Below are 26941 nucleotides of genomic sequence, written 5' to 3'. Positions count from 1 at the left end.
ATTGAATTTTGTATTGGTTTGGAGATTTTTATATCTGATTTTCTGATTATCCACACTGCAGATTTCCGCCTTAAAGTAAAGGACAATAAAGTGTTCTCATGTACCTATTAAAGAGTAGAGTTAAAGCGTACTGCATACCAACAACAACTCATAAATTATGGAAATTATTATGCAATAATTGTATTGTAAGTATACCTTCTGTTAAAGTTTTGCATCAGAATAAATTTTGAATAAGGCTTCTGTACTTAATAAAGGAATAAAAAAAAAACCATAAACTTTTATGGGCTCTTGGTGATGTTGTTGTGTTGTATATTCAAACACAGCTCGTGTAGCATGAAGTGGGAGCATCCGCGTTGCTAATTTGCAATTTCTAGACTACTGGAGATGTATGCACAATAATTACCGGTCCCGTGTTTGACTTTCTAAGTAATTTTTGTGATAATTTTAAGTCATAGCCAATCCATGTTGATCAGTTACGGATAATTGATTCTTTGGCTGTTGTATTTGATTTGAATAAGGGTACAGGGAATTCTGATAAAGAATTATCAGCATGTTTGGTATTTTGATTTTTCAAATTCTGCTTATCATATAGTGTCTTTATATCACTTAGCGGTTGGGTAATATCAGAGATGGACATATGTGGACAAATGTGCAGTCCAGTTTACTGGTTTGCCTTTTAAGCTAGTTACGACCATTATGTCCGAAAACAAAGTTTATAAGAGAAGTTATACTTTCAGCCGTGCCAGTAGCATATCTCATAAGCGAAAGAACAGAGTTTTGATGAAAGTTGGTAGCTACATTCGTTAAGTGTCTTTCTCGAAATTATTAAGCTTTTGAGAGAATTGATAACTTACGGCCACCTAACGAAAAGAATTTCATCAAATTCTCTGAAGCCGTCCTGGAAATATTTTGTATCACTCTCTTAAGAACACACACATGAGATCATTTCTGTTTAACGTTGTTATAATGTTCTTTTGTTCTAGTTTGATTATTTTTATGCTTATCGTTGACTAATTTTCAAACTGCCGATAAAATTGAAGTAAGATTGAAGAGTGAATAGGTTGATGTTATATGTGTGACATTCATGTCTGACACTCTAAACTTCTGATCTTCATGTCCATGACACAGAAAGAAAACCCAGAGTTTCACTTTCACTCTCACTCAGTTATCCCAGAGCTACGTCAGGATTATTGATTAATGAATGCTTTAGTTCAGTTATTTATTAGATTTATATATTTTCAAACTACCTCTCACAAAAAAGAAATAAAAAATCTTATTCCCTTGAGATTTCTTGTTGTCAGTTTATGCAAGTCACTCTAGAAATCGAGGCAGGAAGGGGATGCCCGGAAGCGTCATGGGCACGACTCTGCTTAGCATCAATATAAAGAATTAAACATTAAAATAAAGATTTCAGCATCAAAATAAAGTAACAGGGTAACTGGATGAAGCCTGTACACCGAAGACATTGTACGGAAAAGACCTTCACCGATAATTGTCAAAATAAGAAAAAAGAACAGAATGAAAGCGGCAAATGTGTACGAGTCGAGGTATGGTGCCAATCAGGAAGACATTGTCAACACAGGTAAAGGTTACCGTGTGATCGAATCTCTTCTCTTCATAATCAGCCTCGTGTAGGCATTGTGCATCGTTTTTATCGCTATTTAAACGTTTATGGTACAGAGATGCCATTTGCACTTACAGCATTGCTTGAGTATACACCCATGCGTTAATATTCCGGCATTATAACTATTATAATATTTTCATGAATGATTTGACATACAATTTGTACTGTCATCGTTGATTTGACGTACAGTTTGTACTGTCATCGTTTCTGGCCTAATGAAAGTTCCGTTTTGTTCTAGTTCGTATCTGTGTGTTAGATTAACGTTTGGAGAATATCCCGCTTGTCTGTAGATGATAGCAAATAAAAATCAACAGTGTTGGACCAGTTCATTCAAGTACGAGAACTAATTTAATTAATGTGTCGTCGCTGCTAATGAAGAAATTATTATTTAGGGTCATAATAAAAATGGTCTTCAAACAGCTTGTAAAGAAGTATGAAGGTTTTTGTGACATAATGCGTCACAACGTAATAGATACTAAAAATACTGTTGGCAAGAAACTGCGACTGAAATATTCAAGGCAAAAAATGTAATTGTAATAGCCACAATGTCTTCTTAACTTCTCGAATTCTTCGCGCTTTATGGATACGCTTGTCACTACAAAGCCTTAAGATACAAGTGCAAGAAATATGAAGAAATTATGATGTCCGGTAGCGGGAAACAAAGTATTTTCATCGAGTATTAACAATACTGAAACTTATTGGATTACTCACGCAAGTTTATTATTTTTACTGGAGTTTTGGTTTTTAAGTGAACTTGAATATGATGTGACCGTTTCAACTACATCGGACTTGAAAAAATAATTTCAGTTTTAATCAGACAGGAGTAATTCAGACTCATGATAATGTATGGAGATAGAAAAGTATTATAATCAAGGTATTTGCATAATGTTTGCAAGAGCTTCACTTAACGTGAATAAGTATTGCGTGACATCATCAGTCCTCAGACTAGTTCTGACACAGACCTTAAAATAAATTTACCATGAAATACCTGTACTACGTAGTGGAAGCCGTGAAAGGAAGACACCGCATGTGTCTTTGGCCTTGAAGCAGGTGCTGATAGGCAGACCACAAAAGCTTTACTTCTCTGTGGTTATTTTATAACGATAATTTTGGTAAGAGGTCACTTTATATAGTGTTTCTCAGGAGACTGAACTTGATTTCTTTCTTCATGTGAAGTGGTCACTTGTGATAATGATTCTCAGAAAATGTAATAAATTTTCATTTATGATGCAAATAGGTCACTTTTGGTGATGATTTTCAGAGGATAAAGCTTTAATTTTATGATAAAAAGTGGTCACATTTGATAAAGAATATCAGTCGATGGAAACAGTCCTTGATGTAACTCTTGAATCTCATCGAATTAGTTTTGGAGTTTTAGAAACAAATTTGACAACTTAAAGAAGGAGCATCTAAAGCAGGAACACCATTGAATGAAGACAGAGGAATAAAAGTTCCAAAGCATTTCCTACGCAAGAGAGAAAAAAAAAAACATTAAAAATATTCCTAATATTTTTATAGGGGAAAAAGTTTACAAAATCCATTCTGCTGAAATCTTGATGGAATAATTCCAAGACTGCATAAGAGTAAAAACGCAAGTGAAATGTTAACTAAACTACTATGGTATATCTAAAAGTGCTTCAGAAATACTGAGTCTCGTCACTTTGGTGATATTTAGTTCTTACTCTCACTGTATTATCGTATTTTCCTTCTTTTATGCAATCTCACTTTTAACCAGATCCTCAGAAAATATGGTAGGATGGTACCCTGATTATTTACCCAAAATTATTATGACTGGCATACTTCAAGATTACAAGATCACAGAAATGTCAAATATTTAAAATTTCGATATATACACACACACTATGTGTATGTATATTATATGTATATATATAGATAAACACATACATATGTATATGTGTATATGTATGTATGTGTTAATGATCTATTTCTACCAATGTTTCCATTTGTTATGTAGGTGGAGGAAGGATAAATACAAGAAGCTGACCAAGCGCTTTTGTGTTTACACACCTCCACAGGGTCAAGCGTTATAAAAATTCATAAGTAGTTGCCGAATCACCTCTGTGCAGTCACTACATAAACATAAAAGCTAGTTTATAACTATTCAAAACGGCTTGCCTAGAAATATTGTTTGCAAGCAGTTCGTCCAATCCTGGGCTGCTGTTGATCAAATCGACAGTGTTTCTTCATCATACATAATTCAACAGTGGTTCGTTTTATAGGGCTTGAAATGAAAGCAATACGAGAGTGGTATTGTTTTCATTTCTGCCCGCCATTTTGCCTCTCCGAGCTGTTCATATAGCCATAGTACATTTGCCAGATGCAGTTCGCATGGCATTGCACTCAGTATGTGAAACTTCTTCCTTCCAAGGGCGTGGAGGATTGAAATAGAAATACAAACAACCCACCCAGTGTGGCTAATGAGGCTTTATTCCTATGTAAAATTAAAGAATTTAGCTTGGGATTCACAGGGGTGGGTAATTTAGTTTCCAAAGCTCTTGGAAGAGTAGATGAAATTTAGGCGTCTGTTCTCAGAAAGGAACTAAATGTAATGAGCGGAGCCTAACCAGTTAATTACGTTGACTATCCCAACATCTTTAGTAGTACTAACATCCAGGGATTCATCGCGTGGTATAGCTGTCTAGGGAAAAACTGAAATCAGTCTCAGTCTTTGTGTAAGACTTAGTCAGCCCTCCTACTATTATAGCATCCCTTTCATCGCCAAGTTTGTCGTGGTGATGCAGCTATCCTGTGGCTCGTGCCTGAGGAACGGTTTATCAACAACTTTTTAGTGTTTGTATGAGCTCCCATACCATTAATAAACTATCTTATGATTCTGAAACTGCCATTACACGATTCCCTTTCCTATAATAAACTTCTCTTTCAAAATATCTGACTATGTATTTATTTTTCCTTTTGCTCTCCGGTAATAGTCAAATATTTTGATTTGCGTCCTTCCTCAACGAGTTCTGACACAACTAGTAGAATCTTTACCTTAATTTCTTGGTTCATCACAGTTGCAGTGTTCCAAATTTTCCCAAACTATCGAAGTCAAAATTCACTAATTCTAAACAACAGTAGAAAAAAGATGTTAGCTGGTATTATAAAAAAAAGAGGGGAAAGAAAGGGAAAATTACTAGTTTAGAAATGCTGAAATGTTCCACTTGGCGAACAAACCCTTTATTTATGTAAGTAGTTTGTTCGCATGCAGTATAACTAAGGTATTCTGTATGCTTTTACATTAGTCAGTTGCGTTTCTTGCCCTCGAAACGATGACAAGGCTTATGTATGTTATTTAATAAAAAGCTGTTGTAATATGTAAATTTCCTGTAGTGGTGATGGTGTCGTATTCGATATCTTCTTGATATATTTTTTGTATAATCGTAACCTTCCAACAAGCTTGGTCTTGCATTGAAAACCTGGCCCAAACCCAAGATATATATGTATATATATATATAATATATATATATATATATATATATATATATATATATATATATATATATATATATATATATATATATATATATATATATAATTTTATAAATTCTACTTAAACACTAAAAATTTTGGAGTAACTTCACATATAGAGTATGTCTGTCATCGGAAGTTTAATTAGTTTGTTCCTCCCATATGTGTGTATGTGTGTATATATATATATATATATATATATATATATATATATATATATATATATATATATATATATATATATATATATATATATATATATATATATATAGATACATATATATGTAATAGATATATATATTTTTAAATACATATATATGTATGTATGTAAACCATGTAGGATCAAAAATAAGTTTATATAAAGAACAATAACTAACACTGAAATTGACATTATATGCAGTTCTTAATCATTTCTAAAGATTGAAAAATATAAATTAAAAGAGCGACTAATAGCTGGATCAATTTTATTGTTGGAGTATATTTATAGTTTTATATTTTGTTAAACCGTGATTCATACAATTAAAGTCGGAACTATAATTAAAGTTAGCCAGTGTGAAAGCATCTTTTCACTTGTAGACTAAACGTCCGGCGGATTTGCACACCCAAAGTCCAACTGGTATTGTAAAGGTTGTTATTGACCACAAGAAGTTCACCCATCTTAATCTGGGCCACTATTCCCTGGACACTTCATAACCACTTGAAGTATAATTGTACTGTGTGTGTGTGTGTGTGTGTGTGGTTAGGTATAAAACAGAGAAATGCATGCCGCATTTGATCAGTATCTTTTTAGTCTTTCATTTTGATGAGTCAATAACAAAGTATGTAGCGGTAGTTATTTCCCTAATATTATGTGACATTTCACATTATATTCGTTTCTTTCACAGTTATTTCTTTTATACTTTTCGAAAGTAAAATGGAAACCATTCCCTCTAGTCGGCAACGAATTAAAATAAATCGATGGAAAAATAAATTTTAAAAAATTAAGAGTAGTGTGATTCCATCGGTTGGGGGGGGAGATTTTTTTTTGTGATCCGACAACGGATAATTGTTTAGGTTATTATGAACTACAGTATATTCTTACAGTTTTTTTTCTTCAGAGTCACTGACTCTTATCATTTTCGTCTAGTAACAGAGAAGGTTGTCTCTTTGAATAGCCGTGTGATTTCCTTTATGAAGGTTTTCTGTGGGCGTCGTTTGCACTTATGGATTTACTTCGTATTATGTATATTTTGGCCTTTGTCACCCAATTTTTTGTCTCGGTCTTTGTGGCTGAATGATACTGTTTGGTATTTGATAATCAGCTAAGTTGTCTGGTAAAACTATTTTAATAATTTGGTATTAGATTCTTACACTATCAATTCTTATATGGCAGTAAAGAGAAACCAAAGAAACTCCACAAATAATAATATGTCAGCAAAATAAATAAGAATTAAGGAAAAATCTGTTATAAAAGACAATGATAACAGAAGCAAGAATGACTTATGCCCTTAGGCTTACAGGAAATTAATGACCGTATAATTTTTAGATTAAATTTTTAGCAGTATTGGAAAAAACAACCGACAAAGGCACGCAAATGTAATGGAAAAGACACATTTTCGCTGCCTGTCTATCTATCTATCGGTGTCTATCTGTCTATCTATAAACCTAGATATGTAGATATTTTGTCAAAAAAAAATGTGAGAAACGGAATACACATCCCCGAAGAAGAGGCATTTGAAGTTTTTTCTTCTGACCTTCTTGTTTTTTTATCTTATTCATATGAGTAATATACCTGACCTTTAGGGAGATACAGTTTTTGTTATAAATTTCCACTCTTTTTAACGTATGTGAAAATCATATAGCACATATAAAAAGCACCTAGGAATAAAACAGCAATAAAATATTAGGGTATAAACACTCTCTCTCTCTCTCTCTCTCTCTCTCTCTCTCTCTCTCTCTCTCTCTCTCTCTCTCTCTCCTTGGAGGTAGTTTATATATACAGTGCACACACACACACACACACACATATATATATATTTGTAAAATTGTGGATATAACTCATTTGTTGCTGTTTTGCCTAGAATGCTGTAGAGAAAGAAGTAAAACAGTTGAAAAATTTATATTGCTTGTACCTAAAATTTATAATTACATACGTAACTGGTAAAACAGTGAAAAGATTCTATATCCTGATTATATATATATATATATATATATATAATATATATATATATATATATATATATATATATATATATATATATATATATATATATATATATATATATTATATATATATATATATATATATATATATATATATATATAAGGTCAAGATAGTCGTAACTCTTCCGCTATACTTTTCATTAGTTTATTTCTTGATTTGTATGCAGGTATATGCCAAACTACATGCACGTTTAGAGAAAATGAAGGTCAAAATAGGGAAGATCACTTCTGTTGATTATAAAACTTTTAGCTTGAGGCAGCTTTCACTCGACCTCATTCGTAAACAAGATGTCCTCGCATTTATTACAGGGAAACGGATACCAATTATCTTTCTGAACTAGTCAAGTAACTGTCCTAATTTTTCCTATCTTTAATCAATGCTTGAGCTCGCTTTTGTGAAAATTTTGTTTTTACATTATATACTCTGTAAATAAGAACAATCTTCTTTGATCATGAGTTCATTATTTATATTAAGCATCAAGCAACACACACACACACACACACACACACACACACACACACAGGAATAGGCTGTTGAAGCGAGGAACTAAAAACAGGTTTGTATGACATAAATTGACCTTGATTAAGATAGTTTTTCTTGATTAATTAGCAGCTTCCCAGTGTATCAAGATTAGAAATGAAACAAAAACAAAACATGATAACGAATTATTAAAACTGGAGAGGACTTTCAGACAAACTTCAAATCCAGTTCAAACTCGCTTCCTTTCCTTTCATGTCGGTGCTGCTGCTGCTTTTTCATAAATTAAAGTTTTTCCATATAATGACTGATTAAGGAACCCCATATTTTCTTTCTTTTAATATTAGTTATTCAGAGATCTGTCACCGTTTTTGTTTTCGTTTTTAGTTTTATTTTATCGTTACGTGATGTTTGTGAGCAAACAAAACTCTCTCTTGTACACGTCTCAAGGTGAAGGTCGCGTTACTTCCTCCGTCAAAGAGAAAGTGACAACAACATTGACTGTTCTCTCTCTCTCTCTCTCTCTCTCTCTCTCTCTCTCTCTCTCTCTCTCTCTCGTTAGTCAGTTACATTTTCGTATTTAAAAAAGGCGATTGTCATTCAGGAAAACTTTCCTTAATGATAAAGATGTTTCTTATCGTCTTTACCGTAATGAACGTACCATGGTATGTATCCAGCACAATAAATCCTCCCTGTCATCATCATCGTCATCGTCATCAAACCTTTTGTTTAACAAGGCACGCCAGGTATAAAACTTATCAATTATCCGTTTAATATATATCAATTTTTTCTGCTTTTTCTCCGCGATTAGATTATAACATTTAAATGTTATACTCTATTCATTACTGATAGAAAATGCGTAACTATTTTTCCGCATATAAAAGAAATGGGTATTGGCATATACTGTTGACCATTTCAGACACTTGCTGCATTTTATTTATTAAAAATCCAGTAATTTTGTCAGGAAAACGGATTAGGCGAGAAAATATCCGTAATGCTGTTGGCTTAGAACAGAATGGGGACAAATCCGTCATGAGAATGATTGGAACCTGTTTTATCAGTAATTATGTTATTTCTTCTGTATCATTTCCCAGAGCAATATTTGAACTTTATACTATTTTTTCTATAAAACTACATACATGCGATATATATACATATATATATATATATATATATATATATATATATATATATATATATATATATATATATATATATATATATATATATATATATTATAATATATATATATGGGTAGGTAGCACCAAAAATAGGGTTTTTGTTTAGGCCACTAACCTATTTCGAGGACAAGACTAAGTTTGTTGAAAGATCGCAAATTTTTGGAAAACATTGTAAGAATACAGTATAATTGGATATTTGACAAACTTATAATTCAACCCCTTTGCATACAATTTTTGTTTATTAATTAGCATAAGTACGTCTTGTCATAACTCTGAGGGGCAAGGCACGCAACGACACCTTACCGAAATAAAAGGTCAGTTTGTTATGTCGAACATTCATGCATTATTAAATTAGTGATTATACCTTAAATACTCCTTTTCGAAGCACCAGCAGACACCTTTTTTCCTGGTGTCGTTTGGAGTTGGGTCAGAACTGGTTGTGGAAAGACGTCGGTCAAAGGAAGATTTGAATCTTAGTAGAAAGAAAAAGAAACCCGATTAAGGAATGCTGTGACAATAGCAGGGCTGATTCAAGTCTGTCAAACACTAAGATCGCTAGGATGTGGGCAGGTAGAAAAGTCAGCCACATGTATTTGACCATTTAAAAATTAACCGATACCATTAATCTCTTGGTTATGGTTTTGCCTGAGACCTGGTATTTACTGAAGTTTCCTCTTTGGCTTTACATAGTGTCCTTTCACTAATGCAGTTTGAGCGCGATAGTTCTTAAAGCAGATACTTGGTTCAAGATTAAGCCAGTCAATTCACCACTGACCTTCTACTTGCCCTATGCCAACGACGCGTAGCGGAAAGTGAGGTTTGGCAGAGCAGGTAAATATTATGCCAATTTATTTTTACAAAAAGAATTAGGTTTCCAGTGAAAATATCTGGAGTCAAATGTGTCTGTCAGTTTTAAACTCTTGGTTATACTTTAGAAAACTTTCATTAAAGTAGGCTCCTCTAAGCCCATAGTTTTATCATAACAAAGTGACGTTTATCAACACCGGAATTCCTTATTCACCGCACCTTGGTGATTTTAGAGAGTATGACAGACCAAAGGTTCTACACAAAGACAGACTAATTTCAGTCTTACTCATTGTAACTATAGCACGCAGTGAGTGTGACAGTGGTTGGAATCCAGCAAAGATCTCTCTCTCTCTTGTTTAGGTCAACAGTACAATGCATAGGAGGGGATAGCCTACCCATTGTACACGTACACCTTGGTGAACTGAGGATAATCGCGTTCTCTCAATTGAAACACCATTACTACCTTTGCTTGAATTCTTGGGCTCAGTGTGGCGTTGAAGGAAACAGAAAAACTATAACATTTACACGAATTTTGAATAAACTGTCGTCATTAGGAATTGCTGTCTGATTTCGTTGCCGTGTTTAGGAACTGGTTCCAGATATTATTGTCAGGTTTAGAAACTGCTTTCTCAAGCTAGTGAACCGAATTATTGATCGTTCAGTAACTGGCGATGTATTCCAAATAATCTAAGTATACTTAGTGCCTGCTGGGTACACCTATGTGTACATCATGTATTGTATATTGAAATTTCATATTCAGGTATACATGTATGTTACGGACTGATAGTATGAATTTAAATTTAATTGTGCGTAAAGGTAAAGGTATTTCTCTTCGTTAGCCATTGGTAAATCTCATTTTCTGTAACACATGTTTGTAACGTTTTCTATGACTCCCATTACCGAGTACCGTAAAATTTTAAAAATCCAAGCATTGTAAACAAAAACAAAAAAAAGTATATGTTCCAACTCCACAGAGATATGTAAAGGAGATTGAATTCTGTCTTGTGAGTATTGTAAAAAGAAAAGCATGCTAAGTAACATTAAGACATAATTTTAACCACATATTGTGTCATTTTTCACCTCACGTCCGACTTATTTCCATCATTTTAACGCTTCTCTGAGAAATATAGCATTACTAACTAATACTTGCAAATAATTTTATGTATTCTGTTCCTTTCAGTCACCTACCAAAGTCCATTAGGAGAAACTATCCCTCTCCCGCTATGTCATCCATACAGTCTGCATGGTAATCTATTTTTTTTTTTATTTTCGTATGGTAAGAAAGTGCCCGTCACTCCAAAAATAGTTCAGTTACTTATGGTGTCAAACTAAGCACTGTAGGGGTCAGTACCTTCGCTGCTTTGACCTTTCAGCCAAGTTCCGAGACTTAATGCTGTCTGTAAACTTTTCTCCTGCGGAAGGTATGAGCATTTCTATTTGTTTAGCAACGGCTTCTTAGATTCCACCCTGAGGCTGACCGCTCCAGTATGGATGCATCCAGAAGTAGCAAGTGTTTTACGGTGTTGTAGGCAAGAGACCTGCCTCAGAAACCCCGATGTGTCCCACCTACCTAGACCCCACAGAATTTAGTCTTTCTTTTCCCTTAATGCCTTGACCTCATCATGAACTGGAGATGCCACAACTCTTTATATATATATATATATATATATAAATATATATATATATATATATATATATATATATATATATATATATATATATATATATATATATATATATATATATATATATATATATATATATATAAGCTAATCCCTTAGGAAAATGACAGGCAGAAGTTCAGTACCAAGCGCTTTCACGTTTATTAACGCATCGTCTGTGCCCAGACGATGCGTTAACAAACGTGGAAGCGCTTGGTACTGAACTTGTCTGTCATTTTCCTGGGGATTCGCTTATACACGTGCATCTACTGTGATTTTTTAAGCATATATATATATTAGCTGATCAACCCGGCGCTGCCAGGAAGAACTTTGAAGAACTCAGAAAAATTTTCCTTCATCCCCTTTGAATTGTTTTTTCGTGTAAAGTATGTGTACTATCATTGAAAATACTTTTCTTTCCTTTGATTAATAATTCTGTCTTGAATTCATTACTTTAAATAAACATGATATATACATGTATACATATATCCTGGCACTTATCTGATTAAAATGGTGAAAAGGAGAGGGAGAGAGAGATAAAAAATTATTGCCTTGCAGTGGCAAACATTCTCAGGTTTTTTCTAGTATGACTTGGTGTTTAACCCCATTCATAAAAGGAAACTTGCAAGAGTTAAAAACTCATAGATAAATCCCACTCCAGACTGTTTAAGTGATGCCTAGAGAGAGAGAAAGAGAGAAAGCATTAGGTAGAGGTAGTATGGTGAAGTTGGTGTGCATGGTGGTGGTATTGCCTAACTACACGATAATTAATTTCAGACCTCATTTAAACCGACTTTATAAGGAATATCCCACCGTAACGTCATGAAGCAGTCACTATAGTGAATTCCGAAGGTGAAAATGAAGAACAAATGAGCAATTAATGAGGCAATTCGCATTTGAACGAATAAAAAAAAAGGACATATTGTGCATGTTGACGTCAGTCTTAGACAGCAGCTGCTTAAGATATAGTGTCCGTTGGCTGTATAAGTATTAAATTATTTTAACAGTTGTAATTTTAGACACCATAAAAAGAGCTGCAACTGTTTTCGGTTTCCTGTACTTGTTAACGGACGCGTTTCAGTTTCCTTTGACGTTTCTGAGGGAAAGTGTAGGCCGAAGTCTGAATGGTCTAGTATAGAAACTGTCGATAACTGGTGATTTTTTAGTGAATTAAGTACTTAGATATGATGATGGTAATACCTCAAGGTACTTAAGAATTTGTATTTTATTGGCAAGGTATAATTAAGATATGTTTGGCTTAAGATGAACACTGAAAAAATGTGGTATTTTCGTCGTGAGTAATTTTTTAGTGAGTGGGTAGTTTTATCACAGAAGCATTTAGTCTGCTGATGCACATGCGTGGCTGGTGATGGATTTGTTTCGTCTTGTCGATCAATTATTTCTTGATCTCCAAAGTTATGCCCCTAACTACGAAGTTTTATTTATGTGGATTAAGTAGTTAGATATGATGATGGTAATACCACAGGGTGCTTAAGAGTTTGTATATTTAAGGGCAGTGTAAGATTAAGATACGTTTGGCTTAAAATGAACACTGAAAAAATGGTGGTAATTTCGTTGCGAGTAATTTTTTAATGAGGGGGTTATCTCTATCACAGAAGCATTCGGTCTATTACTTTTTTTTCCGTGGCGAGGATTGTAAACCACATTTAAACCGATATAGGTTTTCAGTAATGATTTTATTGAGGTTAATCATACGTCTGGCAGCGCCGGGAAAAAAAGGTGAAGTGTCAGGTGAAAAATGTCAGTAAACCCAGAAAACTGAAGGAAAAGGTGATGTAAAAATGAAAATTTCATTTGTTTTGTCTGTGTTTTTATGTCTGTCACGGGGTAGGGGTTTCATTTTGCGTTATAAACCTTTCTGGGGTGACATAGAGGCCGTGTGCAAAATCTTGTCTGGGTCTGTCAAGTGGTTTGGATTTCTATAGTGGATAAACAAATATACAAATGTTCACTTTATATATATATATATATATATATATATATATATATATATATATATATATATATATATATATATATATATATATATATATATATATATATCACATTCATAGTTGAAGAAAACGTTATCGTCAAATAGTACTGAATTATTCTTCATGAAATGGAGTGTGCTGCCAGATTCTTTGAAAACTGAGCTCAAGGGCCATTTCAAGAAATAAGGATAGTTTAGTGTAGCTGATCGGTTTTCCCTTTAACTGCAGAGACCTGGGAGCATACATCATGTACGTCTAGTCTTTTGCTGTCGTTTACCTTCTTGTAGAGTCTAACATATTTTTCCTAAAGGAAGAGCAGCAAGTACTCTAACCTTAAAGTACAAGGCAACTAAACAACCTGAAATTCTTTATCGCTAAGTCTTACTGACCTTAAATACAACGTCTTTTGTTAACAGGTAATATATGATTAACCAAAGCTTGAATTCTGAGGAGCTCGTAAACCCTCAAGCTCCTCAGTTATTCCTAACATATAGTTACTTCTGTACGAAATATGGGCAATTTTCCCTGTATCAAGGAAATGTACGGATGTTTGGATCTGAAATATGTAGCTCTCCTTCAGAGGATTGTGATGCTGATTATGAAAATTGCAGAAAAATGATCAGTCGAATGCCTGTTACGTAAATTACTTATTTTCATGCTTTTATTTTTTATACACAATTTTCCTGTACCCTTAGAAGTTAAAAACCTATTAGATTGGAGAACTTGACTAGATTTAATATATATTGCAGTTTTAGGAGAGTTGGCATGTGTTGTTTAATATTTAGGAGGCATCCCCTCTGAGACTTAGCTGTCCTAGAGTTGAAATATATGTTATACAGGCCCTGAAAGTGATTCCAGTCTTTACCATAACTACCCAATAGGAAAGTTTTGCGAAGGAAAAGCACGGAAATAAAGATCAAGATCAATAATACGAACATTATGGCCAGAATCTGGAGATTCCTGCAAGATAGGAGAATGTGAAATAAGGGCATCACAAACACCCAACCACTTGCAAAAGCCTAACTCCAATTTAATGAACAGATCCCACATTTAGTTAATGAAATAACATGTCCAATTCTTTAACATGTGGAGAAAGACCTCCTTCCAGCTAACTTATGAAAAATAATTGACAGATAAGGAGTTAAGTAATCAGCAGTTCATAAAGAAGGTAAATGACGTATATTGTTTAGATTAGCACACCCATAAAAACCAAGGTTAAGTAAAAAATTCTAAATTTCAGTGAACCGGTAAACTAAATTAGTCACTTGATCTTTATGAAAACAGGAATGAGACAATAATAATAATAATCATCATCATCATCATCATCTTTATTGCAGCTCAGGGCCCTATACTTGGAATATACAAATACAATACACACAATCTAGATACATAAGATAACATGATAAAGATAATAATCGGCAGTATCCACACAGGTTCTGAAGAAGAAGAAAAGATAGAATTCATAATAATGGAGGATAATAGTAAAAAAAAAATATTAAAATGATAACAATTAAAAATACACATTGCGGACGATTAATTTCCAGCTTGGAACCTTAGGTGGTTACATAAGTCAGGTTCAGAAGGCTAAATACGAGAATTGAAAGTTGCAACTCTACAATAATATTCACAGTAGTAATAAAAAAGGAAAAATACATATAATAACAAGAAACGCAGATTCTGGAGATGACACTTCATAATTGCAAAAATAGAGAATAAGTCATTTAAGGAACAGACGCCTATTATCCCATCTTTCACGCAATTTAGATCACCTTCTTGCCTCACCGCTTAGGATGCTTTGTATGAGCGAATTGCTGCTGCTTCTCAGTCGGGTGATCAGACTGGACATTGTCCGCCTCACAGTGATTTTCAAATTATCCAGGCCGGTTTTCTGTGAACATCTGCGTGTCGGAGTGATAGCAAGGAGAGTTCGTGAGGCGTCTCAGAATGTCATTGTGAACAACAGTGATATGTCTCATGGTCTCTCGGGTATAGTTCGTCCAAAGGGAACACCCATATATACTGTAGCAGTACGAGCGGAGGAAGAGCAACAGTTTCATGTCTCGGTGACAGAAGGCAAACCTCCTTGCAATCATGTTGCCAGTTGCACATAGTTTACGACGCCCCTGTACTATGTCTGCCGTATCTTTTAGGTCGTCCGTGATAATGTGGCCCAAATACGGAAATTCATGCGTGAATTCCAGGCGATGATTTCCGAGTAAAATTTGCGGTTCTGCAATATGGTTAAGCGATCTCGGGAGCAGCGACATACACTGGGTCTTGGTTTCGTTGTATAGGATATCAAATTCCTCTGCATATTGGCGGCAGGTGTCGATGAGTCGCTGGAGACCTTGCACTGATGGGGAAATCAGAACCATATCGTCGGCGTAACAGAGGTTGTTTATTGTTGTTTCGTTGATGGATCATCCGATTGGGAGTGAGTTCAGTTTGACATTCAGGGCACCTGTGTACGTGTTAGTTAAACAGGTACGGTGAGGAATGCCCCCTTGCCAGAGCCCGTTTAGGGAGCCGAAGGTGTCAGACAGTACGTTACCCCATTTGACACAGAATTGCTGTGTGGAGAACCAACAACATAAAATACCAATTAGATATAAAGGTGTGCCTCTTTTGTGCAGCTTCAGGAAGAGCTTCAGGTAGTTTACTCTGTCAAGTGCTTTTCTCACATCTACCAAACATAGGAAAACAGGTGAGGCTGATGATATGTAATAGTTCAGCAATTCTTTCAGGATGTATAGATGCAGGTGTCGTTGAGTGGTTTGCTTTAAAGCCGAACTGATTGTCAGTAGTGTGTAGAAAGGGGAGAAGTCTCACTAGAAGAACGGACTCAAGTATCTTCGACGCAATTGTAGTAATTGCAATCGGGGGATAATTGCCAGGGTCAGCTGCATCCTTTAGCTTGTTTTCTATTAATGGTATCTAGTGAACTAAGAGTAGGGAGTCTGGGAGAAACTGGTGAATTATGCACGCATTGAATAGAGCAGCTAGCAAAATGTAAATTATCAGATGGCAGAATTTGAAAGCTTCAGCAGGCAGGCCATCGCAGCCTGGCGACATGTTATTAGGTAGGGTGTTTATGGCATCGCTGGTGTTACCTGGCGTTATACGATCGGCGAAATGAAACTGAATGTTATTAGTAATGAGGTTATCTGCATCCCTCCGGGAGTCTTGATCGCTTTTGCAATTCAAGATAGTGCTGAAGTGATCGCCCCACATTCTTGCGATAGCCTCGTCACCGACGGTATCTCCTACTCTCTGTGATAGCTTTTTAGTTTTGGGATTTAGGGATTGAATGTCTTTCCAGAGACAAGGGTAATCGCCAGATTCTAATTTTCTAGACATTGCATCAGCTCTTAGTTGCTTTTCACTCAGTCTGCAGTGCTTAAGGGCAAGTTTGAACTGCGCTCTCACCTGCCTCATTAGCAGTGCAAAGTGTCCTTCCCTCGGGCTACCATTTTACCTCCACAGTAGAAACATTTCTCGTGAATGTGTATATAGATCCTTAACCAAGTCATTGCATCCAGGTATATTACGAGAGTTGCCTTGACCAGATCTAAAGGTATCCCTGCCGGAGGCAAGCATAGCGGAAATTTTATTCGAATAGAATTCTTTCTGATCTCTCCTGTGATGGTCATCTCTGCATTTTGGGTTAGTGCACAGTAAGGTGTCTGCCGGTTGAACTATTGACCGCAGCCTGGTTTCCGTGGTTTCCCTAAAGGATCTGGTTTTCTGTTGGTTTTTTAAATCCCAGTTAACAGCAGGTGGGCGATCAGTTAGGGGGTTCACGGTAGGGAGGGATGGGGTACTGAATGACACCTGTAAGAGAATATGATCATAGCCCGCCGCAAGATCGTAGCGAATGTTGCAGGTCACAATAGAATCATGAAGTTAGCGTTCGACTCTCCGACCACCTAATGAAGAATTAGAGGAATTTATTTCTGGTGATAGAAATTCATTTCTCGTCATAGTGTGGTTCGGATCCCACAATAAGCTGTAGGTCCCGTTGCTAGGTAACCAGTTGGTTCTTAGCCACGTAAAATAAATCTAATCCTTCGGGCCAGCCCTAGGAGAGCTGTTAATCAGCTCAGTGGTCTGGTTAAACTAAGATATACTTAATTTTTGTGGGGATATGATGTAGTGGTCCAGCCAGGTGGTTGTAACTGTGACCGTTCTGTTCTGTACATAGGTATAGGAGGGAGGGAGGAGCATTACATCGCTAATTTGGAGAGCGTGATTTTGACAGAAGCGAGTAAGTTAGTTATAAAATTGTTTTGTGGGGTGAGAATTAAGGTCCCCAATCATACAAATATATGATTGGCAGCAGAATCGTGAATAATGCTATGTAACTCACCTAGGATCATGCAGTACTGATCAAAATTGTTATTTTCGCAGAGCATATAAACATTAATTATTAGGATCTTAGAGTCCCCTACTGTCACTTGAAGCCCCAGCAATCTATCACTCTTATAGGTCAACACAGTCACCATATTGTCTAACGATTTGTGCCATAGGAAAGAAAGGCCTTTTTAATTGTGTGAGGGGGAAAAAGGCAAGGAAAAATATTCGGAATTTATATACGTATAAACAATAACAAGCATGAATAACAAGTGATATTCTTACCCTAAATGGTAATTAGCTCCCGGTTAGAAGCGTGGAAGATTAGCAAGTTCTCAGACCTTAAAGTACAAGACGACTATAAAAGCTGTAATCCTATATCGCTTAAGTCTTACTGACCTTAAATACAATGTCTTTTGTTAACAAGTAACGTATGATCAACTAAAGCTTGAATTCTGAGGAGCTCGTAAACCCTCAAGCTCCCCAGTTATTCCTACTTCAGGTGTGTCACATATAGTTATTTCTTTGCGAAATAGGGACAAGTACATAAATATATACATATACATTATACATAAATATAAGTATAAATAGGCTATTGCTTATAAAATTAAGCCATTGGCTATTGGAGGTATCTGATAAAATGACCAGTAGTTTACACACTATATATATATATATATATATATATATATATATATATATATATATATATATATATATATATATATATATATATATATATATATATTGCGTATACATATATGTATATCTTGTTGTATATATACATATAAAAGCCTAGAAAGCAACATTAACAAGAAATTTTGACTACATTTCACCTATACCAACGAGCCACGCACTGGAATAATTAGAATCTGTTTGACATTGATTACACTGATCATGGTTAAGGGTAATAGTTGGACACTTAAATCTAAAGTATTTACAAGACAGGATTAAACAACTACCACAAACAATAATAAATATTCACATGGAAAATTTTTTAAATGACTAGCTGTTTTATATTAAAAAAAAATTGAAGAATTAATCCTGGAAGTGATTCACGGAGAGTTGTTTGTCTCGTTTCTTTTACATGTTTTTAAGAAATTAGTGAAAATGTGGTGATCTAATTGGAAGCAAGCCAATTGAAATATGATAATTATTCTATAAACGTTGATAACGATAATAAAATTATTATAAATTTTCTCTTTATGAAAGAAATGTACAGATGCTTGATTTTGAATTATGTAGCTCTCCTTCAGAGGACTATGATGCTGAATTTGAAAACTACAGAAAAATTATCAGTTGAACACCTGGTACGTAGATTACTGATTTTCCTGCTTTTTTTTTTAAACATAATATTTCCTTACCGTTAGAGGGTATAAAGGGTTTATTCACAGAGCGTTGAATAAAAATGAAAAATAAAACTAGATCGTGAATATGTCCACTGTTTCACAAGCTCTGCTATTTCAACACGGTCACCAAGGTCCATTTACTTCTGGTATGTTTGAAAATAAAAAAGAATCAATAAATACTGGCTGCGCCTTTTTTTTTTTTTTTTTTTTTTACCTTTGTGTTCATCTTTCGGATGCACACCTTTCATTATTGCTAACAAGGGTTACGGTATCCTTGCTAGGTCGGATAAGTCACAAAAAGATTACGAACTAGTAGCTTTGTTGTTGAGGGAACGCACAATGTCAACTAACGTTACGAAACACTAACACATCAACCCCCGAGAATCTGATAAAAATCAACAACGATGTGGAGAGCAAAGGAGACCCTCCAAAAGTGGAACGATATTGGAGCTTCTCCGTGGAGTTGCATTTGAATATAGTTCTACTTGTATTTCTCTCTTCTTGAGTTGGGTACAGAGCGAGAAGAAACGAGCGTACTCGTGCAGTCGAGGTCTTCAGAAGTCCTCGAAACAGAAGATCTCCTCGGGGTAGTAGTAATGTTCGGGGTCCACGTAAGGATCTGGGTAAATGATCTTTTCGGTGTTGGGGCATCTCTCCTGACGGACTCTAAATAGTCTTATTCCGTTGACGAAGAACCTGGCATCCCTGCAGGAAGGACACAGGGCCCAGCACGTTGAGGTGAAGCAGCATCGAGGGAACTGAGGGCAAAGGACAAGCCCCTGACTCACAGTACCCATGAGGATAATCACGCAGCCCAAAGCCACGATCAGCGACCTGCCGTTGAATGCCGAGCGATGCATGGCCGATCCTGTAGGTTGCCCTGCGAAGAGAAGTAGTTTTCATTAGTATAAACATTTTACTTTGAGTTCAGAATCATAAGAAATGTATCTACATGCACAAACCTCCAGACAGATGTATTTATATATATACAGTATATATACTCGTATATGTGTATGTATGTATGTGTGTATGTTTGTATGTATTTATAATAGATACATTATAAAAAATATATATAATATATATATATATATATATATATATATATATAATATATATAATTTATATATTATATATATATATAATTTATATTTATATGCGTGTATGTATGCTTTCCTGGCCCCGTCTTTTCTTAATTTCCCTTAAGTACTAATGCACATTTGGTTTCCACAAATCACTGGAAAAATCTGAAATTTCTCTAGTGCTTATTCAGTCTCCAGGCAGGATTACCATAGAACTATATCCTAATAGATAGCAGAGTATGGCCAAAACTTATGAAAAAACAAGAACTGAAAACGAAAACTTGATCTTTTAAAATTTTTTGCAAACTTTGTTAGTTTGGAAAATAACTAAAAAAAATTTTTATGCCAGGATGCGTTTCCATAAACACCCTGGCTCCAGAGAGAGCTCCAAAAATCCTTAGTATCCTACGTCCAGTACAGCTCATAGTAAGCTTGTCCAAGACTAGATACTCCCAAAGGGGGAAAATGCTCCCCATCACAAGGGCCGCCATCAGTGTCCAACATGGCTCATTCACCTCTGAAGTCTCACTAGCAAACTTTGCTGGTCTCAGCTTCTTTGGTTCTCGTAGGGGTAACGATGTTATCGAATAAAAGGGTGGATGTCAGGTTTGATTGGCTGAAGACCTCCAGCAGCACTCCCACCATGGATAGTTGAAACAGGTGTTGGCTTGGTAATGACGAAGTTTATCCCTACTTGAAGACTGAAAAAGCACTAGATATGTTTGTGTGTCTTACCAAACATTTCATGTAGAAATTACACTATAATGTAATTGTTTTGTTAGCAAGGCCTAGAAACTCAGATTTTGCCTTCTCTTTATAAGTTTCTGCAGTCAGTAGCAAGCGACTCGGTTTTATTACATTATTGACAGGACACCTAAAATATTGTGGCTTTATCTCAGTTTATATATATATATATATATATATATATATATATATATATATATATATATATATATAATATAGACTATGAGAAAATAAAATCATCCATTGTACAGTAACAACACTTTCACTCTCTTCATAACGGAAATAGTGTAAAGTTCCAGCGTGGATAACGACGAAAAGGAAGACGGGACGCTAACCTCTCTCCTTGCAGAGGAACGGTTGACGGAGGAATGCTGAGCGACTGAAGCCAAATGATGGCACCAGGCGAGAACCAGCTGTATATATACTGTATGGGCCGGCCGTCATTGCCGGCTTTCATATCAAGGAAGATTTGTTGTATCCACAAGAATATAATTCTTGTATTCAAGCAACGTTATAGTAAACAATCAGTGTTTGTATTTATTTAAAAAATAATCAGGCGTTATAGTATCGTACGTGTTGCTATGTGCCATAACATTTTTGTCTTCTTTCCTTATGAAACAGTGCTTAACGATTTATTTTACATTGTGAATATTGCTACATATGTGTGTACTTTAGCTGGGACACATTATTGTAATGACATATTTTTTCTGTTTTTGTAAAACTAGTCAAAGACAAATATGGAATAAAAGGGCATGCGCGGAGACTCGAATCTAGAAATAAAAATTAGCTGCTCTCTCTCTCTCTCTCTCTCTCTCTCTCTCTCTCTCTCTCTCTCTCTCTCTCTCTCTCTCTCTCTCTCAAAATTACCCTTGTTTACCTTCCTAGAGAAAATATAGAAATTTTGATCGGTTTCGATTTGGAAGATAGCCTTCAGAATGGTCAGGATACATTTGTGTTTATATTGTTTTATTTCCATCTGTTCTCTCATATATTTTTAGCTCAAAATACCTGTCATTGGTTCTGAAATTACATTGTTTTAGAATGCAATGCACACCCGGTTAGTATTTATTCTACATTATTTTTCACCGTCCAAGTTCTTTGTTATTTTGTTGTCATCATCAACTTGATCACCGTGATATTATAAGGGTGATTATTTGAGTGATATACTAGCGTAGTGTTATCCTGCCGAATTCCAAACAAGTCTTGTTGACCACTTTCGCTTCAGTTATGTAGGGATTTTGCTATCTCATTCGTAGATCAAGGAAAGCCAGCTCTACCACATACTTCTATGTAAGGGGCGCCTGGAGAAAATTGCTATGCAAAGGAAGGGGTGTTTTCCCGTCATGGGATAAGATGCGGGAGTCGGAACCCCTCCCCCTCCCCCCAAGCCTATATCCGTAGATAATAAATAGGAGGAAGATCTGCAAAGAGAAACTCCTTCTTCCCATTTCGATGGGGGAAAGGTGAAAGTTGGGGGAAGACGAGTAACTCCCATACGTCTGATTTCTGTTTATAGCTCTCGCACGTTTTCGTTAGAACCATTAGAGGATAATATTTTTGTACATATGTAGCCACAGAAGGACACCGATATAACTGGTAAAAATAGTAAGGTGAAACTCTGTTATATAGTTTCGATGTTCAGAAAACTAGGTGCCTTGTGATGTAACATCTTCGTAAACCTGAGTCCTCCTTTTCATGTGTCTGGGTGGCTCACTTGACAAGGGATTTGCTAGTTGGTTCCTGCTCCCGGCAAGTAGAGAGGGTCATGATATGGGTACTGAATAACATCGCTGTTGTCATGCTACACACGCATGGCAAGGGAGGGGAAAGTCTACGCACAGATACCTTTGCTGGGTCATTGGTTATAGATCAAGCTCATAGCTGCTTTCTTTTCTCTCGACTTGTTTACGCATACATGTGTCGTATCAAACACCAGTTTCAAAGGAGACACAAAAATATGAGGACAAGTATCTAGAAATATCAGTACTATACATTTATCTGTATATATGTATGTATATATATACATATACAGTATATGTATATATATACACATTTACACATATATGGATAAATTAGAGGTAAATGTATAGTACTGATATTTCTAGATACTTGTCATATTTTTGTATCTATTTTGAAGCTGGCGTTTGATACGACACTTATATTTTTTTCACTGCAACCACCCCCTTATTTGGGGAACTGGCTTAATGTTTATATATATATATATATATATATATATATATATATATATATATATATATATATATATATATTTCTTTTTCTTTTTTTTAATCGAGCCGGTTCCCCATATAGGGGGGTGGCTGCAGAGAAAAAAAAAATTAAGTCACTACCGCCACCACATTTTTCATTTAGGAAAAGAAAATACTGATTTCAGCTCAGGATAATTTGATCATGAAGAGGAACGGTAATATAAAATAAGCTAGAAGAGTATTAAGTATTCACATATGGTCACATTTGGTATAAGGGAGTTCGACGCGACGCAAATGACCCTGCTGTGCAGATACATGAGCGGCTAATGTTGTTAAACGTTCACTGCTGAGGCTGCCACCCTTGGTTTAGCAGTCAAACTCTTTCACTATTCTCTTGTGTTGCTTTTCATTATCCGCAATTAACATGGGTTCACAACCCATTTTATATCCCACAATTTCGTGCCTATTTCTACTGGCTTTTCTCTTGCCTGTCAGATCACACCTACCTTATATTAAACAACCGTGGAGACATAACACACCTTTGTCCAGCCCCATTTTTACCCCAGACCAGTCACCCTTCCACCTACTAATTCTAATACAATCTTCACATCCATCATAACTTTTTTTCGCTGTCAGCAACGTATCTTTTATGCCATCCATCCTCAAAAGCCTCCTTATTGCCTCGTTAGTTTTACCATAAGCTTTTTTCTAGGTCCATGGGTTCCGCGTACAGCTTTTTCCCATTTAATTTTAAAGAAATCGCAAAACTGTTTCATAACAATTATTTGAGTCACACCTTGTCTAAACCCACGGGGATTTCCCTAGATTAATCCTGTGTCTATTTTAATTTTTCAATTAGAATCCTACCAATTCTGTATAAATACCTTTACGTGATGAAAAAAGTTTAGGAATGAAAAAGATATATATGTTCTTTTTTCATTCCTCAATTTTTTTTACATGAAATACAATATATAGGAATGGTAGGATTCTAACTGAAAATTTGAAATAGATACAGGATTATTCAGGGAAAAACCAGCGTAGGGTTAAACAAAGTGTGGCTCAGATGCTTGTTATGAATCATTTATGTGACCAGTCTCCTACTACAAAGTATTTTACTGAATATTTACTGATGTTAAATGACGAGCAAGGTTAGCCACACTGATGTTTGATAACAGATCCCAGGCACATGACTCTCGACACTTTGTTTCGTCTCTAACAAAAGTTCCCAAGATGCAGAGAGCGATTATTGGAGATTTCGTTTGCTCTTTCCTGTTTTCAATTTTGTTTTAATAAGATATTTATCATCTCTTGAAACAAAAATCCTGCAAGTGCGTAAAATGCTTTATTACAGAAATATTTCCAAGAAATGTAGGAAACCGATTCATGTTATGTAAACTATAAGGATCATCAGGTGCACACGGAGCTGAGTTCATAATCTGATACATTCTAGAAATTAGTAGACTTTGCTCTTCTATAAGAAAAAATACGAAGAATATGGAATTATGCCACACACATACATACATATATATATATGTGTGTGTGTGTATATATACATATATATGTGTATACAGTGTATATATATATATATATATATATATATATATATATATTATACTGGAAAATATCAATTAATTCCTTGATTACTATTTTACTGACTGTCAACTTAACAGGCGTGCATAATAGTTCTCCCTCTAGAAAATTATATACATATATAAAGTTATGCCTTTAAATTGTTTTGTTCTCGTGTGAGGGAACAGGTTCCCGATTTTGTTCAGGTTTAGAAACAGTTCTTTAAAGTTAAGTGAACTGAACTCACGATCGCTGAACAACATCAAATCTACTCTAAAAGAATCATATATGCACTTAATATCATAGTTGCAGAGCTGCATTTAATACTCGTAGTTGCAGGGTTGCACTTTGATAATCGTAGTTGTACTTAATATTACTGGATACGCCTTTGTTTAAACGGAGGTTGTTTAATTTTGTCCTTATGATTATTTTACAATCTTGAAACTTATGCATATTGCATTTTCTGTAAACTCCTTGTAACGTTTTCTATGAACCCCATTACGTAGTACTATAAGAGTTAGCAGTCCAACTACAGCAAGTAAACACAGAAAGAGGATATGTTCAAATAACATAGATATATATGTAAGGAAGATTCAGTTCTGTCTTGTCAACATTTGAGAATGATAAAGGCAGGTGTGTCTATACTAACCAGAATTAAAACAAACCGTTGCCACCTCATATTTAACCTATTTCCAACATTTTAACGCCTCGTTGGGAAATCTAACGTAACTAACAACCAAAGTTTAATTCCTATGTTCCTTTGAATCTACTTGCTACTCAGCACTTGGCGAGAAAACAGATCTATCCTGCTATGAATTCCAGGCAGTCTGGGTGGTATAGCTTTTTTTTTTTTAAGTAAAGTTCCTTTCACTCAAGTAGTGTTATTACTTATACGTTTAACAGGGTAGTAAGGGTCAATAACCATTATGACTTTGACCTCTTAAACAGCGGTTCGAGGTTTAATACTGTCGATAAACTTTTTTTTTTTTTTTTTTGTCCTTCCAAATGTATGAGCATTTATTCGTGCTTGGCAACAGCATCCGAGACTCCCCCCAGAGGCTGTCCGGTCAAGTATGAACGCCTCTAGATGTAGCACTTGTTCCATTATGTCGCAGACAGAGACACTGTTGCCTGCCTCAGTCCTCAGAAACCACCAAGGAGTCCCCGCTTTCTAGTGGATCCCCGGTTACCTGGACCCTACAGATTGTATTTTTTTTTTTTAATCTCCCACAATACCTCATGAACTAGAGTTGTCGACGACACACCTTGAAAATTTTTCATTCAGATCACAGTCGTATATGAAGGAAACGCTGTTATCAAATTGTATCGAATTATGCATTATTGAATGGAGTGTGCTGCTTGATTTTTTTGAACTAAGACAGAGAAATAAGGATAGTTTAGTGTAGTTAATCGGTTTTCTCCTTAAATCCGAAGAGACCTGTGAGGTTACATCGTGCAAATCTTGTCTTTTGATTTCATTTACCTCTTTGTACAGTCTAACCTGTGTTTTTGAAAATAAATATCTCTTGTTCGTAAAGGAGCTCAGTTGTAATTTCCATTTAACTAGAAATTGACAAATCTCTGAATTGAAGAACTTCTAGATTTAGTATGTATGTATATAAGTATATATGTATATATGTGTGTGCGTGTTTTATATATATGTATATATATAATATATAGGTATGTAAATATATATATATATATATATATATATATATATATATATATATATATATATATATATATATATATATAAATGAGAATTAGGAAAGTTGAGTTATAAAAATATGAACGTAGAGCTTTGATTTATGCGGAACATTAATACTATTCTTTCAGTGTCGCTCTTTGTTCTGTGACTGTTATGTAATAACAATAGTGGCTATGGTGTTAGTCCGGTGGGGCCAGTGGCTCTGATAGTGATGCATTTACCTTTGTTATGAACTATCATTCCTACAGGATTATCTAGTTTTCATTGAGGATATATTTTTTGCTAATGAGCCACTTCATGTTTTATTGTTGAAAGTTTTTGAAGGATTAAAAAAATATTCCAGTGAAAGACAATAAATTTCAAATATTATACTGGCGATTATTGGCTATTCTTACTGTACGTATTGTCAGATAACTATGACCATCTCTCAGAAGTAAACATATTAGGGTATAGACCGGGGAAAAATGACAACCTAATGAAATTATAATTTGTTTATAGTTTA

The 26941-nt window shown here is 35.1% G+C and overlaps 1 protein-coding gene and 1 long non-coding RNA gene across 3 annotated transcripts in view; one reads left to right on the top strand and one right to left on the bottom strand.

Moving 5' to 3' along the window:
• LOC136838567 (ubiquitin-protein ligase E3C) overlaps positions 1-26941 on the top strand; it is a 416786-nt gene that overhangs the window by 196852 nt on the left and 192993 nt on the right. The window lies entirely within an intron of this gene.
• On the bottom strand, positions 18009-21346 carry LOC136838564 (uncharacterized). Its single transcript, XR_010853036.1, has 2 exons — positions 21291-21346; positions 18009-20012 (listed from the first exon to the last, which is right to left on the bottom strand). It is a non-coding gene; the product is annotated as an uncharacterized lncRNA (long non-coding RNA).

This window comes from Macrobrachium rosenbergii, chromosome 5 (genome assembly GCF_040412425.1).
Source record: "Macrobrachium rosenbergii isolate ZJJX-2024 chromosome 5, ASM4041242v1, whole genome shotgun sequence".
Taxonomy (NCBI): domain Eukaryota; kingdom Metazoa; phylum Arthropoda; class Malacostraca; order Decapoda; family Palaemonidae; genus Macrobrachium; species Macrobrachium rosenbergii.
The sequence above is the reverse complement of the archived record's forward strand: the minus strand, read 5'-3'. Positions and strand labels throughout refer to the sequence as shown.